The 20,866-nt window shown below is 40.7% G+C and overlaps 1 long non-coding RNA gene across 1 annotated transcript; it reads left to right on the top strand.

Moving 5' to 3' along the window:
- Positions 1–4,868: 4,868 nt before the first annotated feature.
- On the top strand, positions 4,869–5,614 carry LOC308102458. Its single transcript, XR_013934656.1, has 3 exons — positions 4,869–4,944; positions 4,997–5,030; positions 5,263–5,614. It is a non-coding gene; the product is annotated as an uncharacterized lncRNA (long non-coding RNA).
- Positions 5,615–20,866: the final 15,252 nt, after the last annotated feature.

Raw genomic sequence — 20,866 nt, 5'->3', positions numbered from 1 at the left:
TAATGAGTTAGCAGAAACATCCGCGTCAATTAATTTTTTCACAGATGCCGCGCCTTCCGTGGGTTTCGGGGGGTTTTTCAATGGAGAATGGTTCGCGGAAAGCTGGCCAAAAGAAATGGCTGATATGCCAGAGGGTAGTAAATCAATAGCGTTATTCGAATTGTACCCAATTGTCGTAGCCTCATTACTGTGGGGTAGCCAGTGGTCCAGGAAAAAGATCACAGTTTTGTGTGACAACGAGGCCGCTGTGCATATAATTAACAAGGGGCGCTCTTCAATTCCCGTAATTAATCAGTTTATGAGGCGTCTTACCTGGACGTGCATTAAGGGAAATTTCATTATGCACGCCGTTTTCATTCCAGGGTACGAGAACAAAATAGCTGATGCTCTGTCTCGATTCAAATTTCAGGAATTCCAAAAATTGTGTCCAGACGCAAAGCCAAGCGGCCTGGCTTGCCCGGGGTTCCACCAGGCGATCCTAGATTAGGCACCGAAAGTCCTCTCCTGTCTTTGCTGAATTCCGCTGCCAAATACATGAGAAATGGTTTAGCAAAAAGCACATTAAAATCTTATGATTCTGCATGGTGGTTCTTTTGTTCTTTCTGTGCCCGTTTTGCTTGCCCGCCATTACCTGTGAATATCCCTATGGTATGCGCATTCATAGTCCACTCTTTTGAGTCCCGCAAGTTGCAGCCTCAGTCCATCAAAGCTTTAATAGCCGGCATTCAGTTCCATCTTCGTTGCCAAGACCCATCAGTAGATAGTATTCTAGGAAATCTTCAATCCGTCTGCTTCTCAACGGTCTCAAAAAAGAGCGACTCCAAGGCAATGACAAACGCTTACCTCTTACAATCACTTTGGTGCAACAGCTGGTGTCCAAATTAAGATCACGGGTGTACACGCCCTATGTGGATAAAATGGTGGAGGCAGTCTTGTTAATGGCTTTCTATGGGTTTATGAGATGTGGAGAATTTATTACTAGATCACTGGCATTCAATCCTCTGCATGATCTCTGTTTTTCAGACCTAACCATAGAGCATGCGTATTTCACTGTGTATTTGAAACATTCAAAAACTGATAAGTGGTGTAAAGGAACTCCTGTGATCATCGCAAGGAATAATTCTGATTTTTGTCCTTTCACTTCTATGTTGAGCTACCTGGCAACCAGGCCGGTGTCTGCCCCAAATGATCCTCTGTTCCTCACTGATGGCGGCAAGCCGATGACCAGAGCCTGGTTTACTGCTAAGCTGAGAGAGATCTGCTCAAGCTGCGGGCTTTCTCCAAGCGTCTACACAGCGCACTCCCTTCGCATTGGAGCGGCGACAACTGCAGCGCTGCTTGTGCCTTCAGCTTCACTTAAATCCTTGGGGCGATGGTCCTCAGGAGCCTATACTAGATACATTCGATTTAACAAAAATGAAATCCTGCATGCCCAAAAGCTTATGAGTGCGCACGCTGTGTAAAGTCTGCTATTAATAAAATAAAAGCGCTTGCCGCAATACTGATTGCTTAATTTAAAGATTGCTTTTCTTAAATCTCTGGGGCGATGGTCCTCAGGAGCTTACGTAGATTCTGGTTAATAAGGATGACATTCTGCAGGATAAAAGCTCTGAGTACGAGTGCTCACGCTGTTCTATTGCTAATTCAATAAATGCTGCTTGCGCATTATTGACGCTTTAATTACAACTCGGGTGGATTGCTGGGGATTTAGTTTAGTTGGTGATGTCATGGTGCTAAAAAATGTTGGTTTATTCCTATAGCGCTAAAAAATGTTGTTTTTTATGGCTATGTAGTCAGGCTAATCATATCAAGCTCAGTCTATTAGAAATTGCTGCTCAGGTATAGTTGGGTACTGATTCAGATGTTAAGTAAAGATAGCACGTCTTTACACACATAGTCAGTACACTTTATTTATTATGGATGATAAACAATAGTTATCATTCATCATAGGATGACCTCATTTATATATATATATGGTATATATATATAGCAGATTTCTTTGAAAAAGAAATAAATATAGAATGTCCTCTTCGAATCCGAGTTGGTGCGGCACAGCGTGGACGCCATATTAGGATACCGTCTAGGACTCCTGAATTCAGGGAGCAGCGGGTACCTGGATTCATCAGGCTCGCTGAACACATGGATGCATGCTGCATTTGTTTAGCTAAACTTAAAGTTTAAAAGTTGAGGAACATTATCATGTTAGTAAGAAACAGGTTCATGGAGCTCCACCATTCTCACAGATGGTTGGTCCGGCGTCAGGCCCTGTGCTCCCATGCCGTTTTGGGGGTCTCTGCTGTGTTGGGGGTTTAATTCATTCCCTGTAAATGCTAATTGGCATGTAACATTCATTAAAATGTTATCCTTACAGGGAATGAATGGATTCAGAGGCCTGACGCCAAACCATGCTTCCTCTTGTTTCTATACCATGCTTAAGCTTGCAAATATATATTGCTAATAAATATATATTCTAATCCAATCTAAGAGTTGTCTGACTGAACTGTAGTCTTTGCTGTTTTATTTACCTACAAAATGATGGAGCTAGCACAAAACCATATTTCACTCACTGATTTACACCTGTAAAACCTGTGATGTGACAACACGGCTGACTGATCAGTTCCCGGTTTCCTGAAGGTGTCATTATTATAGGCCTGTCCCCGACTAAGGATTTGTTTAGTCGACTCTAATTGGCAACTAATTGCCAATAGTCGACTGGCAGTCGACTAAAAAAAAATTATTATTTAAAAAATTATTATTATTTTTTGGGCCAAAATACATTTTATTTCAAAGGGCCAAGTCTACACAGTTTGTTTTGTCTCCAGCAGAGTTTCTAGTGTCTCTATCTCTCTCTCTCGAAGAGGTTGCACATGAACTCTGCAGCCGCACTGAGGCGCTCCAACACAAACAATACCAATACAAAGACGAGGAATAAGAAGAATAAAGTGGAAGTTACGTGTGGTTGCAGGTGTAGACTTGGCCAAAAAACAATTTAAAACATTTTTGGCCCTTTTTTTTTTTTTTTGACTAGACTCGACTAAGAGACACTTAGTCGACTCGGACCCCCCGCGACTAACCAGTCGACTAGTCGACTTAGTCGAGGTCAGGCCTACATTATTATATGTGTTTACGGTTCAAATCTGCCTACAAGCCAATCAACAGGAACAGGAAACCCCGTCTGGAAATCAGGGCTGCAGTTATGCACACAGAGCCTGTCAGTATGTGTTCCTCTGTTTAGTTGAGCTCATGATGAGTATGGCGTGGTATGTTATATTTAAATTTAAAAATTCTTTATGATGGGATATTCATGTTAAATTAATTTAGTTTTTGGTCTTACTTACTCTGGTCTTATATTTATGTCTGTCTATATTGCTTTTATGTTTGAGATCATTGTTTTGTGTTGGTCATTTTATTTATCTAATTGTTGATGTTAATTAGTTTTGTCTGTTTTTTGCGTTATTGTTTGTTTTGTATCTATATTTGTGCTTTTGTTTTTCTCAATGTTTCCTGTCGACCACAGAAGGCAATAAAAACAACAATGTCTACGTCCTTTTGTCATAGTTATGATCATGTGTAAGTGATCTGAACATCAGTATCTGTCCATTTTGTTCCATTCAGAGTTACAGACCGGTAACTCAACTCAACTCATATTCATAGAGCACATTAAACATGACCAGAACAGGTCAACATTTGGACCCCTGGTTGTCCCCTGACCCCACGGTGAGAACTAGTATTTTATAATCTAAATAGTGTCTTTTGTGTTAGTGTGTAGATAGCTGATCCCATGTGAGCATCTGGGTGTGAGGGAGCGCTCCTCTCTCACACAGAGAGACGTCTACTCCTCCTGCGCCTCCTTATGCCCTCCTGGTGTCCCACACACTCTGAGCACATACACTGGCCCAAAGGAGCAGGTGAGAACACACGCGCGCACACACACACACACCCTCGTCACTTCACTGTGGTTAAGTTTCCATCCAAATGGTGTGCATACTTTAAACACATTTCCAAAAACTAAAATAGATCATGTGTATTTCCATCCACTACTGTGTTCTGACAGTGCAACAAGATTGTATAATCAACTCCCTCTCTCTCTGTCTCTCTGTATCTCTCTCTCTTTCTATCTATTTTTCTGTCTCTTTGTCTCTCTCTGTATCTCTCTCTCTCACAAATGCAGACAGTGTTGGTTGTGAGTTTCCAATGGATGTGAATTACCTTCATTACCTCTGGGACGCAAGACTGGCTGTATTGACTGCTAACAGGTTAGCATGGACTAGTTTGAATAGTTTAATTGAAGATAGTTTTAGTAGAGTTCAGTTTAGCATAATACATTTTTCCTCCAATTTATTTTAGTTTTAGTTTAGTCCAATTTAGATTAGTCCCTTCTAGCCTAATCTGGTTTGGGCTAGTTCAACGTCTTTCTAACTTGGTCTATTCAAGTCAAGTGTTTCATTAGTTCTTATAACAGCCTGGGTGTTCTGTTCTGCATGTCTCTTGTCCAGGGCGTGTCTCCTGTGGTCGTCTCCGTATGATGGCGTCTCCCCACCGTCTCAAAACGAGGAAGAAGACCCCCCGCCTGCCCCCCAGCCCGCCCATCCCCCCCCAGGCCCGGAGCAGAGTGTTCGCTGTCATCCTGTACGCAGAGTTCCTGAAGGAGCTGGCGGCCATCGCCCAGGAGCACAGCGTAGTACCGGACCACTCAGCGCTTGAACCCCAAATTTCACTGTTCTGGGGGGAACGTTCACCAGAAATAGCTGATGTCCAAGCTCATGACGCGTCAAAATGTGACGCGTTGTGAGCTTGGAGATCAGCTATTTCTGACAAAGAGATTTGGTGTAAAAGGAAACGAGAGTACAGTTGAAACTCAGGTCCGTTTCACTGTGTATATCGAGGGTTTAAGTGGTAACCTGGTATTCTCCTGATGTAATCACTGACAGGTTAGATCTGTCAGTGCCAGCAGTACATGAGGTCCTGGTAGGATAGAAAGCCAGCAGTACATGAGGTCCTGGTAGGATAGAAAGCCAGCAGTACATGAGGTCCTGGTAGGACATAAAACCAGCAGTACTACTGGTAGGATAGAAAGCCAGCAGTACTAGAGGTCCTGGTAGGATAGAAAGCCAGCAGTACTAGAGGTCCTGGTAGGACATAAAACCAGCAGTACATGAGGTCCTGGTAGGATATAAAGCCAGCAGTACTAGAGGTCCTGGTAGGATATAAAGCCAGCAGTACTAGAGGTCCTGGTAGGATAGAAAGCCAGCAGTACTAGAGGTCCTGGTAGGACATAAAACCAGCAGTACTAGAGGCCCTGGTAGGATATAAAGCCAGCAGTACATGAGGTCCTGGTAGGACATAAAACCAGCAGTACTAGAGGTCCTGGTAGGATATAAAGCCAGCAGTACTAGAGGTACTGTGGCAAAGAAACATTGCCAGGATAGATAAACTAGCTGTCTTGGGAATTGAACTTGTGAGATTTTCTGTTCTGGGCTGTCACCATAGAATCATTATCTAGCCATCAGCCCACAGTGGCCTTGTAAGCCATTTGTATTAATATGTTGTATTTTATAATGCAGTACCATTCATACATACCATAATGTCGCTATCGGGTAGAAACCAGCTATCTCCATTTTGCTACTTTTTCTTTTTTTTCATAAATCAGTGCTATTGAACACCTTTTGTGTCTGTGTGTGGGTTTTACAAATATTTAACCAATGAAAATTATTAAAAAGTGCTTAAAGACTAAACCTCCTAAGTCCATTGTATCATCAAACTGTCGGTCAAACCACCTATCTGCTGTTTTTTCCATCATTGATTAGAATGACAAAGTCAGACGGAAAAACATGAATGGTCAAAAAAACTCCACTTGAGCTGTATTTGGGTAAAGTGATGATAATATAAGGAAGGACACATTCAAGTATCTGACAATGCATAAAGTTGCCACTTTAATGAGGCAGTATTGTGTTGTTCTTAAAAGGTTTTCTTTTTTCTTTTACATTTCCTGAAAAGTTTATATTTTGGACACAGCTGGTTTCTGCCCGACAGCACAGAAACCAGCTGTGTACATTTTACATATATTACAATACAGTACTCCTGTCATGACTTGACTGTGACAAACATATTTCCCTGTGTGATTATGAATATGTAGGGGAAGAAAACTGATTATTTCTATTGATAATAAATCATTTGTATATAAACGTAATGAGATTATTCTAATGATGCTTAATCTCTAAATATATTATTTTGTGACAGTGTGAATACCAGATTGGGACATTTTTGTTCATTTAACTGAATAGATTGTACAGTTTGATTACAAATCATATTTATAGCCTTATACAGTTTCCATACTGTTAGCTGATACATAAAGATGTTCCCTTAATTGTGTCTTGTGTCTCTTTGTGATTACAGTGGATGTTGATGACCCATAATTATTGTATTTTAGTCCATGTTTAATTCTTGGTTATTATTACTCCATCAATCGTTCTGTTTTTGTTGCTTAATCATTTTAAATAACGGTCACCTTATTTTAACTGAAGCGTTTGTTGTTCCCTTCAGATTGTTGTGTTGACATCCGTCACATCTTAAATAAACAGCTTTTAAAAAGACGTTTCGTGTGTGTGTGTTTGGGGTGTGTTTGAATCATAGAGGTATAAGTGTTTAACCCTCTTTTTGGACAGACTGACTAAAAAGACTAAAAAGTGCTGTTTGGACGCTATCTAGTGTGTCCATCAGCAGACACTATATCTGTCTGAGGATATGGGTGTAAAATGTATTTCAGATGTCACAGTGGAAAAGTGACGCATGTGCATACTCTCTATTGATTTTATCCCACTGTTAGGGTTGTTTTATATATTTTGTTTAAGACTTACAGTAGGGTGCCTTGCCCCACTGGAATACAGTGACTGATATGAATTAATAATATACTGGACCATATGTAAAATGAAGAATACCTTGTGATGTCACTCATGTCAGTGACCAGGGGGTCCACAGCAAAATGGTATTATTAAATATGGCACTTTTATTGCTACGTTTAACTTTTTCATGTATCCTATGTAAGTAAAGCCTGATAAAAGTGTCAAACTCCCAAAATCCACCAGAATACTGGAAATTACATCTACTCTGTTAAAAATGTCCTGGGGGGGACCCCCAGCGTGGTCAAGAACCCCCCCCCCCTTGGAAAAATATCTCCTGTTGGAAGGGTCGTCGGGATCGGATCGGGAGTTGAACCCATTACATGTTGGCAAGCTGGATCACCAGTATATATGATATGCACCTGGACCGCTAGGCCAGCAGGCACCCCAAGATGATAAGTTTTGGGTAGGATGAGGACCCATAATTAGTCAACACAAATCTTGTATTGAGATCCACGGCCAAATACATTAATTCGGGGGTCCTTGATAATATATATAAAAAAATAAAAAGTTTGAGAACCACCGTACTACACTACACTATACAAAAAATACAGAATACTATTATTATATCAGTGGGGGAAATGCACTAATTGAGCAAATGTCAACATGAGACCAATATACTTGATAGTCATGTGACTCATGAATAATAATAATAATAATAATAATAATAATAATAATAATAATAATAATAATAATAATAATAATAATAATAATAATAATAATAATAATAATAATAATAATGATAATACCAGCTAACATCCCTGCCTTGTTGACATAATTATTTTAGCCTGCTTTACATTATGTTCTTTATGGTAGTTAGTTAATAACAATCATATTTGATTTATTGAAGTGAAGGAATATATTCAACTATTTCTTTATGCATTTTGCAACGCACTACCCCCACTGTGCGCACAACCATATGACGTCCATACAACGTTACGTCCATACGCCGTCCGAGTCGGACCTCACTAGTTGCAAAAACACAGCAAAAAAGGGGAAACAGCGCCCCCTGCCACGTCGTATGGACGTCCATAACGGACGTCCAAACGACGTCCGAGTCGGACCTCACTCTGTCAGCTTACTTACTGACTGAGGTCCTGACTCAGACGTCGTTTGGGCGTCCGTTTTGGACGTCCATACGACGTCGCAGGGGGCGCTGTTTCCCCCTTTTTTTTAAAACATGGCTTTTCCCAACCTGTAGCCTAAGTAACTCATGAAGACTATTATCTTCTGTATCTGTGATGCCAAAAATAAGGTCATTACAGTGAGGTGACAAAATCCAGCCCTGAAAATTTGTAATCAATGCCAACGCAACAGTTATACAACAAATTATAAAGAACACTTAGTTGATTATTTATCTTATCTTTTGACATTGTGTAATCATACACTGACTGAGCTAGTGAGCCCAGTATTAACAGAGTATGATTCAAATGCCAAATGAGCAACCCAAGCAAGCACACTACATATATATGCTGGTTATTGGTTTAGTTAGTAAATAGATTTAGTGAGAAATTGTATTCTGTGGTGGACAGTGGTTCTCAAAGTGAGGTCCGGGGACCCCAGGGATCCTTGAGGGGGATAACTCTATGCCTGACATTTTACAAAATCAAAACAATCAAGTCAATAGTTGGTCAATCAAAAGAAACCATCCATTGGCTTTTGTACAAGCTTAGAGCCCTGTGGCCTACTTTACAGCAGGGAGAGAGATAATTGAATTAGATGGTTTTGAATTTCTTTATGTAAAATAACTGTGATTTGAACATGGAATCTCTGTGCTGAGAGTCTGAGCATTAGACCATTAGACCATCGCTCGCTCAGTGACTCACAGCAGATGTCTCCAAGTATTCTTGAAACATTCTCTTGTATGTTAGCCTTCAGTTAGTAAAGTTGCTGTTCAACCCCAGATTTGACTTCTAGTGCTTTTGAGTTGTTCTTTTGTATTTTAGCCTTCGAAAATTTAAAGCACTCCATCAGCTGTTGGAGGACTGGGATTTGAACATGGAATCCCCAAGGTGAAAGCCTGACAATTAGACCATTACACCATCACTCACAACGCATTGCAACGTGTTGTGAGCTTGAAGATCTGCTATTCTATAATTAGGTTGGTAGGTATGGGTGGGGCCGGGGCGGGGTGGCTGGGACATACAGGCTATGGGACATTTGGACTGCTACACTCCTTGTAATAATAATAATAATAATAACTAGAAAATGTGCTCCTCGGAGCACAAGTCTCCGCCAGCAGACTATAGCAATTATATTATCATAGCAATAACTAATGAGATACAGTAGGGTTCGGCCTTGTTGTGGGATCAATTCAACTCTAGTCCTCTTCTGTGTTACTGTTGTAGATGAGTATGCTTTCTTAGCTTTGGCCTTCTGCGCCTTTGTTTGACCAATGTTACACACATACGCACGAGGGACACACACACGCACGGACGGGTGATTTGGACTAGAAGATACTGTTCCAATCAAGACTGATTGATCCTGTCTTACCTCGCTTCAAAAACGTAAACGGTTTTTTGAAGTGACACACCTATTTATAGGATTGTATTTCGTCATGCATCCCTCTAGCCAATCAGAGACATTGATGTCAACATATTGACACGTATTAAGACTTCGGCTTTGTTGTGGGATCATTTCAACTCTAGTCCTCTTCTGTGTTACAATTGTAGATGAGTATGCTTTCTTAGCTTTGGCCTTCTGCGCCTTTGCTTGACCAATGTTAGGTGTTCTCACAGGGACACACACGCACAGACGGGTGATTTGGACTTACTGAAGGTACTGTTCCAATCAAGTCTGATTGATCCTGTTTTACCTCACTTCAAAAAGTAGGGGCTTTTTGAAGTGACACACCTATTTATAGAATTTTATTTCGTCACGCGTCCCTCTAGCCAATCAGAGGCATTGGTGTCAACAAATTGACACGTGTCACGTGGAGCTTGCCCAATGTTAGCTTGGCTAACAATGTTTGCTCACACACGGCGGGACGAAGCGAAAACATATTCTCCACCTACGGCGGAGACAATAATATATGGACATGCAGTAATTGTCATCGGGATTCGGGACTCGAACACGCTGTCATGCTGGCATTGTAGCCTAGGGTGCCTGGACCACCACGCCGCAGCCCAGGCCTGAATGTCATGATTAACAGCTTTTCTTTCTCCCATAGTTTCACACAACAGAACAACAGTACATGGAAGCACAAATTCACAATACAAGGTGTACTAAACTGGAAGGCTCATAAAGCACTAAGCTTGTTTAAAATTAGATTCCCACGCACACTAATCATGATGTTACATCATTGAGTTCCTATACCGGGAGTCGAACCCGGGCCGCCTGGGTAATAACCAGGGGCCTGTTCCTCAAAAGGTGAATTAAAAAAGCCTGGCCTTAAGCCAAATCCAGGCTTGACAAAGTCGGGTCCGAAAAGCCTCGTTTATTCCGTTCCTGAGACGCCAAGCCAGGCTGAAAAGGAGCAACTTTGTCGAGCTAGGCTATGTCAAGCCAGGCTGTGTCCAGCCAGGATAATGAAGCCAGGCTAAATGGGCGGCGATTCGCCGACGACGTATTTCTATAAAAGACCATGAACTCGAGCGCAGATTCCTTGAACTTGACCAATCATGGCAGCGGGGAACAAAACTCGAGCAGCGTTTTTCTCTGTGGCCGAAGGAAACGCGACCACAATAAATAGATCCAGGGAGAAAGCGTGGCAAAGTATTGCAAGCACACACAGAGTGTGTGTGTGTGTGTGTGTGTGTGTGTGTGTGTGTGTGTGTGTGTGTGTGTGTGTGTGTGTGTGTGTGTGTGTGTGTGTGTGTGTGTGTGTGTGTGTGTGTGTGTGTGTGTCTGCTTTGTACCCTCAGGTGTTGTGTACAGAGGGTCTGTCTGAACGTTGTTACTGGGAAGTAGAGTGGAGTGGTGGAGGGGTTTGTATAGCAGTCTGTTATAAAGACATCAGCAGACAAACACGCTTTGGAGACGATGATAAATCCTGGTGTTTAGAGTGCTATGGTAAAAACTACAGTTTCAGACACAACAATGTTGAGACTTCAGTGTCAGGGCCTTTCTCCTACAGAGTGGGGGTGTACCTGGATCACAAGGCAGGTACTCTGTCCTTCTACAGTGTTTCTGACACAATGACCCTCCTACACACAGTTCAAACCACGTTCACACAACCTCTCTATCCAGGGATAATGCTTTGGTGCTATGGAGGTACAGCAGAGCTGTATAAGACATGGTAGACATGTTAAGAATACTGATGATGATATTCAGTTGAAAACCAAATCATGTGTAAGAATGATGTGTACAGTATACTACACCATCATGATCAATCAATGCATTGTGTTCCGCTCATTGCATTTCTTTAATAAGCCTGCTGCAGACAATCATTATACAGTATGCCCTGTTATCTTGTTGATATTACTACAGAGCCCTCTGTCAGTCTGTGTAGATTGGTTCCCTACCTATGTTGAATGAACTTATTGTAAGTCGCTTTGGATAAAAGCGTCTGCTAAATGACTGTAATGTAATGTAATGTTATACTAAATGTAGTGGTTCTCAAACTGTGGGTCTGCACATTTCTAAAGTGACAATTTAAGGACTTTTAAGACCTATTGAATACCTCTAAAATATTTAAATAAAACATGGCATTACTGCGTCAAAAGTAATCAACAAACTATACTATAAAAACTGGTGAAACATTGGCCAAATATTACCTGACCTAGAGACAGAAAATGTGAAAATAGCTGATCTACAAGCTCACAACGCCTTGCAACGCGAGGCTTTGTGAGCTTGTAGATCTGCTATTTTCACAATATCAATGGAGTTACACTAAATGTAATGCTTCCACTCCTGCAATTCCAAGTGCTTGTCAGGTTGGGTGGTCCCCTGTTCAAATATGATTCTTTTCAGGGGTCCCCAGTTCAAATATTATTTTTGGCGGGTCCCCAGTTCAAATATAATTTTGGGGGGTCCCCAGTTCAAATATTATTTTGGGGGGTCCCCAGTTCAAATATTATTTTGGGGGGTCCCCAGTTCAAATAGGATTATTCTGGGAGGTCGCGGCCTGAAAAGTTTGAGAACCACTGGTGTAATGTCTTACTCCTCAATGTGTCAATAGGGTATTGTGTGTCAACGGTTATTCGATTTAATCATTTATAAAAATATGTGTGTAAAAGTCAAACTTGTGTCTATGCTACATTGTTCCCTGCACAATGATAATAATTAAATATTATACATAGTGTAAATATAATGCTGAGTTTACTTTTATCCACTTTCTATGTTTTACTAATTGAACACTTAAACAATTTAGCCAGTAATCTTCAATACATGTTCTATATACATGTAATTACTTTCCATCAGAGGCTTCCACACATAGATTCATAATGAATGACATCATTGACATGCCATATCATCATAACTCATTAACGTTGGATTACAACTGGACTTTGTATCATTTATTACTTATTTTCCCGTTGCACAATGATGAATGAACTGTCTCTTTTCTTCAGTCAGTTTATTAGAACTTCTTCAGCAAAATAGAAGATGTTTTCAAGTTCACATAACTTTCTCAATAGTACAATAGACCAGTGGTGTAAAGTAACTAAGTACATCTACTCAAGCACTGTACTTAAGTACAATTCAGAGTTATTTTTACTTTACTGTAGTACTTCCCCTTTTTAACATTTTATTGGACAGAAATGTAAAAACAGCACGAGTACAGTCAAACACTTTGTCTAGAAGGATAACACCACAAAAGTCCTTGCAGTCTTGTTTCCACTGTGGTTCTAGGTACTGGGGGCATTGACCCTTTGACTATCTTAAAACTGCTTCCCATCACTCACCTCTGAGATGTAGTGGAGAATTAATAGTCACTAAGTCAGTCAATAGGCAGTTGTTTATCTATAACCCCCCAGTCGTTCTCAACCTGTTCAGGCTGTGACCCCCAAAAATAATCATAATTGAACTGGTAACAGACTGTACAATGAAAGATTATAGGCCTTTAAATCGGTTAATTTAGCAAAGTGTTAAAACTGCACATTACAAAATACGGTAGCTGATCTGCAGTGAAGCTATTTTCGCTATTTTAAAATGGTTTTCAAAATAAAAAATAAGATAAGTCATAAGACGGCTTGCAAAATAGGGAATATGTTTGATAAAGTGAGTGATACAGACAGCACAGGTGTAAAAAAAAATAAGATAGGAGTGTCCGCTGGCCTGGCGGTCCAGGCGCATCTCTCCCCATTTCCTGTCAGCCTACTATACTATCAATAAAGGCAGAAAAAGTTCCCAAAAATATCTTTAAAAAATAAATAAAAATACTTGACCCTATTATAAATTAGTCTATCGTGTCTGTCAAATTCATGCAGTTTTAACATAATTCACCACTATGTGTTTCAAGTTTCAATTCAAAAATCCAATGTGTGGCCCTTCACTCACTTTATCAAAGTCAGTTTGGCCCCCATAGATTTTTTTTTGCACCCCTGTTTTTGATGTCCAGTGAAGTCGAGACCTACAAAACCAAAACATCTGGGGAAAAATGATTGTTTTTCTAAAAACATCATTCAATCATAATATCTCAGAATGTGACATATTATGCATGCACAGTAGACTAATGACTATATTTCAGAAACTGATTCCCTGGGAAATACATATTTCAAAATGATGGCAGACGCATATCATGTTTATTAACCACTTAAACCTCATATGGGTAACCAGAGTCCCTCAGGGCTCAATACTAGTGTCTTTTCTGTTTTGGGTTATTGTGGGGAAAGCTTTTGCTGAAAATAGCCGATCGACAAGCTCACAACGCGTCGCAGCGCGACGCGTTGTGAGCTTGTCGATCGGCTATTTTCTGTGACCACAATACGGATACTGGGGTTTTTAAGTGGTTAAAAACAATATTGAATATAGAAGTCCTAAGTACATTGGCTGTATCATTTTGTTTTGTTTATTTAGTCACAAGCTCTCTAATGCTTTTCATCAGTTCATCAGACAGATTAAAGGGCCACTTCCCTGATTTTGAACCCAAATCCTGTTTTCATGAAGTGGAGGACAAAATAAAGATGATTTGGCAGCGCTTCTATGTTTTTATTTTGAATTTGGAATGTTTACTCTTTGACATCACAGGGTGAACCTTAGTTCCTCCTATAGACTACTTGGACTACAGTGTTTCCTGTAAACTGTAGTTCCAGTCGGAACTATACTAATATCAGCTGGAGTCCTGTGTGACTACATCTTCTCATGTGTGTACGCTCCAAGAACACATGCCTCCCGGAAGCAGACCTCAAAGAGAGAGTGATTAAAATTAAAATAAAAGCTCAATATAACCCAAATGAACTTCCTGTATTAGCCTGTTTTTGTCCAACTTTACCCAACAGTCAACATGCATGTGTGTGTTTTTACTTTAGTGAGGGAGCCCTGGCTAGGAGTGGTTTTGGAAGGGAGGTGTGCTAGTTGCTGCTGCTAGTTGCTGCTTCTAGTTGCTGCTCTAGTTGCTGCTGCTAGTTGCTGCTGCTAGTTGAAATATGAATGAATATACAATGGAAATCAATCCAGAGGAACACATACTTCTGTCCATTATTCTTTCCGTTCATAGGATGACAATTTCAAATATTAATCTCTTTCCCATCCACAAATAGTGCTGCTGTCCCTATTTTGGCCATTAAACTAAAATATGATATTTTTTTTGCTATGTTTAACAAAATGTGTTATTTTCACTACAGTGTCACATCACAAAGTAGGGCATTATTTATTTTAAGAAGAAAATCATAAAGTGTAAATATGGAGATAAAGGTTTTCTGCATAACAGCGACAATACAGTATTTTGATAGTTTGAATGTGAGCTTGAACAAGCCTAATTGTATCCAATAAAACATATTCATAATAAGATGTACTTTTCATGTCATAGTTCTTTTCAAGAGCAGCGGACCTCTATTGTTATTAACCAAGAGATTAATCAAACACTTTTCTGTTGGGTTGATAGTGTCCTCAAACTAAATATTGTACATCATTATTATGCCTTTACTCTGATATTTGCTCAAGAATTTTTTTTTTCCATTTGTATTGACAGCAAAATCCTGCATGGCTATAAGCAAACGAATGGTGAACGCTGCCCCCTTGTGTCCAAAGTGAAACATAACCTGAATGTTTCAGGTTAACAAGATCTCATATAATTTAACTTTGCATTCACAGTATTATTTTTTTTAGATATTTTTTTAGTTTTTTTCAGCATTCCACAAGTTTAACAAATACGTACATTCAATTCTCACTGGAAAAGATTGACACAGTGAGGCTTGGAAAGCAAAAGCTAATGATTATTATGAGGTCCTATTCAGAGGTCTGAGAGTGTTTTTAATGAATGGTTCCTTGTTTTCCTTCCAGAATACAGTAGCCTGCTTGCATAGTGCCTGTTGCTTTGCTGTGAAAGAACATGAGGTGTTGACCGTTCTGCTGTTGAACAGAGATTTACTATTGTGGTATATTGAAATAGCATAGTTCTAGAGAGAGATACCTGAGATGAACACACATAAGGGCTTACAGAGCCTGATTTGAGCCACATAATTAACAGGCCTCAAAACACTCATCCCCCACTGAATGCCACACACAGGAAACTCCGATGGTCAATGATTAACTGTGATCTAAAACAGCACATAGTGTTCGTACTTACATACATGTATCTATACATAATATCATATACCATTATACACTAATATACCAGTACCCATATTGTAATGCACTCACACTACAATGTAACCATGCACATTACTAATGAAGGCCTACTGCGTCAGCCTTCTAACTGATACTAGAAGGTTCTAGATTAGGTGCAGAAACCTCAAAGCCTTTTCACAGGGAATAAAGGACCCATTCCATTGGGTATCCAGGGGCCAGTGCTCCTGGACCTTCTGACCTTAGTTGACCACTACATTGTCTTATCTAACTTATGTACAATGGATTCACACGCACCCACCCAAACTTAATTTAGCACACACACATTTACACACCGTCTTAGTATTTGTAACACACACACACACACCTACGTGCACACTGAAGCACATCATTGCATGCCCACACACACATTGGATACACACTGTTTAGAGATCTGGATCTTAACACACACACCTCGTGCACACGCCTATAGAAAACAGGGTATAAATGTCTACCATGTGCTGAACTCTGTCTCTTTTCCTGCCGAAAGCTGCCATGTGATGTTAACTCTTGACTCTCCTTAAATAAAGTAACCAAGTAGAAGCCATGCCTGGACTCTTTCATTCATCTCAATAGAGGCAAATAGTTCCACAGATTAATGCACTTTACCACACTATATTCCATAATTACAGTACAAGATTATAGGCCTATATTTTGGTCTCTACACTTATGCTTTTCTATTCCATGTTAATGTAAACCAACAGCCAATGCCTAAAAGTGTGTATACTTTGAAACTTGTGTGTTCTGAGCTTTGTACATAACACAGCTATGAATTACTGTAGGAGAGGTTTTATAGCACACCATTTTTTTTTACAGTGAAGTCAAGACAAAGAAATAACAAAGAAATCTGGGGGGAAAATATATTTTGTCCATCATTCAACCATAATATCTCAGAATGTGACATTATGCATGCGAATTAGACTAATAATGATTTCAAAATTATGGCAGAAGCATCATGCTTGTTAAAAACATATTGTACAACAATTACATTAACAGTATCAACTATGCTATGGGCTACACTTGATACTATAGGATGAAATGCAACTCAGAAGCAAATTTGAGCAAAATCCAGTTTGCTTCCAATGACAAGTGTACTGAACTATAGGTTACATGTTCATGTGTGTCCCCTGACAGTTAAAGCTGTTAAACCAAAGGTCCAGTCGACTGTACCACTGTCCTGTCCACTGAGGTCACAATACTGAATGGAATTCATTCATCATTCATTTTGACAATGCTGCTGGCATTTCTCTCACTTAATCAGCAGTAGGAACTTACTTAATCTTGTTTCCTGAAATAACACACAATGAATCATTCCATCAACACTTCAGGTACAACTCCAGCTGAACCTGAAGTAAGGGGACAAAAAAAAGCAGAAAAAATAGATGACAAGCAATGACAAAGCAGCAATAAGGCATCACTGAATTGGCCACCAGATGTCACCCGTGTATAATTTTCATGTTTCCCCTTTATTATGAGTTCACCTGTCTTGCCATGACATATTTGTAATCCTAGAGTTTATTAGAGTGTTTCACTATAATACTATATGTACTCACTGGAGAGAATATGGATCTAGTGAGAAAGTCTCGAGATATTTTACTAAAATACACATTTTCTGCCATACTCTTACCCAAATAAATACCCCCTATTATCTTGTAACCTTGTGTCACCACCACCAGGCTTTTACACATAGAGGGGAAATGATGGTGTAGTCAGAGAGTCCAGCTGTACAACGTTCAACCACAAGCTGAACCTGTTTGTGCTACACATTCACTGTCTCTTTAAAACCACTGCCTCCTGCAAACATCCAGGAAGTCCCTCCCTTTGCCTCATAGATGTCTTTGCCTCTCCTAGTTTTCTACAGAGGAAACGAAACCCAGTCTCTCTTCAGAGTAAACCAAAGTGTTGTGTGTTTCTCTCTCAGTGTGAGTGTGGTTGTCAGTCAAATGGCACAACAGCAGCAGCAGCAACAGACATGTGATCTGGACCAGTACCAGTTCTGCTGTTGTTCTGTCTGTCTGGACCTTCTAAAGGAACCAGTGACTCTACAGTGTGGACACAGTTACTGTAGAAGCTGTATTGAGGGTTACTGGGACCAGTATGAGGAGACTGGAGTCTACAGCTAACCCCAGTGCAGAGAGAGCTTCAGTCCCAGACCTGTTCTGAGGAAGAACACCTTGCTGGCTGAGGTGAGATGACCTTACAAGTTACAACCACACATTAAACTACATGTTCTGATACACAAAACTCCTTGTTGACTATTTTGATAGATGGTAGTTATACTATATGTTGGTTACTACACATTATGTTCTGTATGTTGATAATGTCCAACATAATTATAATAATAGATACTAGATTAATAATAGATAATAGATTTCCCTTCTAGATAAAGCATGTGTAAGAATGATGTGTACAGTACTACACCATCATGATCAATCAATCCACTGTGTTCCGCTCATTACATTTCTTTAATAAGCCTGCTGCAGACAATCATTATACAGTATGCCCTGTTATCTTGTTGATATTACTACAGAGCCCTCTGTCAGTCAGTGTAGATTGGTTATACTGAATGTAGTGGTTCTCAAACTTTGGATCTGGATTCCCAGGAGGTCCCCAAATGATGATATTATGCTTAATGTGCAACATTGTTTTCTCACTCAACAGTAAACAAACCAACATACAGTATGTATAGTTTATACAGGGTATCTGTCCATTTTTAAAGTGACAATTTAAGGACTTTAAAGACCTTTTAAATACCTCTAAAATGAAAATTAAAACATAGCATTACTGCGTAAAAAGTAATCAACAAACTATACCGTATAAAATGGTCAAACATTGGCCAAATATTACCTGACAAAGAGACAGAAAATGTGAAAATAGTCGATCTACAAGCTCAGAGAGGCGTTGTGAGCTTGTAGATCTGCTTGTCCCCCAGGCGGGAGTTGAATCATATTCTTTTCATTAACTTTACTTCATTTACACCGACTCGTGTTTTCTTCAAAATACATGTGAGCACTGTGGCTGCAATCTCTATTGCAGAGTGTTTTAGTCTTATTTTGAATAATGTTTATCCTTCTGTTTCTGTCTCTGTAAACGTTGTCTCCATGTTTAGATGATGTTTGATACAGGATGTGAAGATAGATGTTAAAATCTGACATGAAAGGACTGACTGTGTGTGTGTGTGTGTGTGTGTGTGTGTGTGTGTGTGTGTGTGTGTGTGTGTGTGTGTGTGTGTGTGTGTGTGTGTGTGTGTGTGTGTGTGTGTGTGTGTGTGTGTGTGTGTGTGTGTGTGTTGAGTATTAAAAACTATTTGTCTCTCCATCGCCCTCCAGGTGGCGCTGCAGAGCCGGCACCGGGCAAGTCCATCCATCACATGCGTCAGTTCCACTCCCACCACAACCTGCTGAGCTTGCCTCAGCCCCCCCCCCCTCGGACAGCAGCGGCAGCTCCTCCAGTCTCCAGGCCCCCGACTCGGAGCGCCAGCCCCAGGACGGGAGGCCCCCCATGGGCTCCACGCTGAGCTTCTCCCTGGTGGGCGGCGGGGGCTGCTCCGCCGCCGAGAACAGCATCTGGATCAAGCAGGCGGCGCCCCAGGAGGAGGAGGAGAGCAAGCCCTCCTCCTCAGCCATCACCAACTTCTGGGACTTTTTCACCAGGAAGGGCTTGTCCGGGTCCGAGACCATCGTATGATGGAGAGGGAGAGGATGAAGGAAGAGAGAGAAAGAGGGAGAGGGGGAGAGAGAGAGTGTGCGTGCGTGCGTATGTGGTTGTGCACATGTGTGCACATGTATGTGTGTGTGTGTGTGTGTTTGTGTGTGTGTGTGTGTGTGTGTGTGTGTGTGTGTGTGTGTGCACACACGTGCGTGCATGCGCGTGTGTGCGTGCGTTGACTTGTGGAAATTAAATTGGGAACTGAGTGAAGTTTCTCTTCACTTATAATCTATAAGTGAAGAGAAAGACAAAAAGGAAGGAGAAGGAAAAGTCTAACATTTGCCCTCAGAAACATTATATTAACCACATGAACCCTAGCGTCCCCTTTCGGGGCATGTCGTAAAAAGCTGATCTACAAGTTCACAGCGTGTCTGTAGAATAATCTATTATTATGATGTAACGGTGGCGTTTGTATTACCTGCACATGTGGCCTTCTAGCCGCTAGAACTAAATATCCTTCTGAAAATAAGATACAGGAAGGCGCTAGAATCTAGCGCCTTCCTGTATCTTATTTTCAGAAGGATATTTAGTCATAATAATAAGTACAAATATATACAATTCTAAAAACTACAGCTCTGACCTAGAGTGTTGAAATCAGGGGACTTTGCACATGTCACATGAGAGTCACATGAGAGTGTTGAGAGGGTTGATTGATTAGGTCAGATAAGGAGCTGGGGTACAGTGGCCATTGTTATAGAATAGTGCTAAAGCCTGTGTTTCCAATACACAAGTCACATGATTAATCAACGGAAGGTTTCACCCACATGGGTAGACCAACCCATATAAATAGAGTGGATGCTTGCTGAACAGGAGTGTGTTCTGCATGCATCAGTGTTACTTGTGACCAGGGTGTTATTGCTGTGTTTGTCATTTTCCATTATGAGCGCCGAGGGACTGACGGTAAGAATTTAGAGCGTGTTTACACAGCGATAAATGTTTATATTTCTGATATGTTTTATAGTTGTGTGTGTGAATATCTCATGTCAGTAAGTCGTTGTGTTGTTGTTTGTGTTACCTCTTTTTACTTCCAGGGTGTGATGAAGCTGAGCAGTACAGGAGGTCAGCAGCCTTCTGCCTCTGCTGCTCTGCTGTACGCCGGTCCAGCAGACGTGGCCTGTGATTTCTGCACCGGAGCCAGACCTCACAAAGCTCTCATGTCTTGTCTGGTGTGTCTGGTCTCTTGCTGTGAGACTCACCTCCAGCCTCACTACAATGTTCCTGCGTTGAAGAAGCACAAGCTGGTCCCAGCCACCAACAAACTGCAGGAGAAGATGTGCTCCAGTCATGACAAGCTGATGGAGGTGTTCTGTCGCACAGACCACCAGTGTATCTGCTATCTGTGCACCATGTATGAACATAAGGGCCATGACACGGTGTCAGCTGCTGCAGAGAAGGCAGAGAAACAGGTAGGACCACGATCACTTGAAGATAAATCATAAGAGAGATCATGTTTTAAATATAGAAGCAGAACTAAATGATCATGTCAGAGACATTAAAAGCGCAAACCAGGGTGTTGTACAATAACAAGTATTAAAGGATGAAGTACACTCCTT

Source organism: Gymnoscopelus braueri, assembly GCF_963280865.1.
Source record: "Gymnoscopelus braueri genome assembly, chromosome: 15".
Classification (NCBI taxonomy): Eukaryota; Metazoa; Chordata; class Actinopteri; order Myctophiformes; family Myctophidae; genus Gymnoscopelus; species Gymnoscopelus braueri.
Note: the sequence above shows the minus strand (reverse complement) of the source record. Positions and strands in the feature narration are given on the sequence as shown.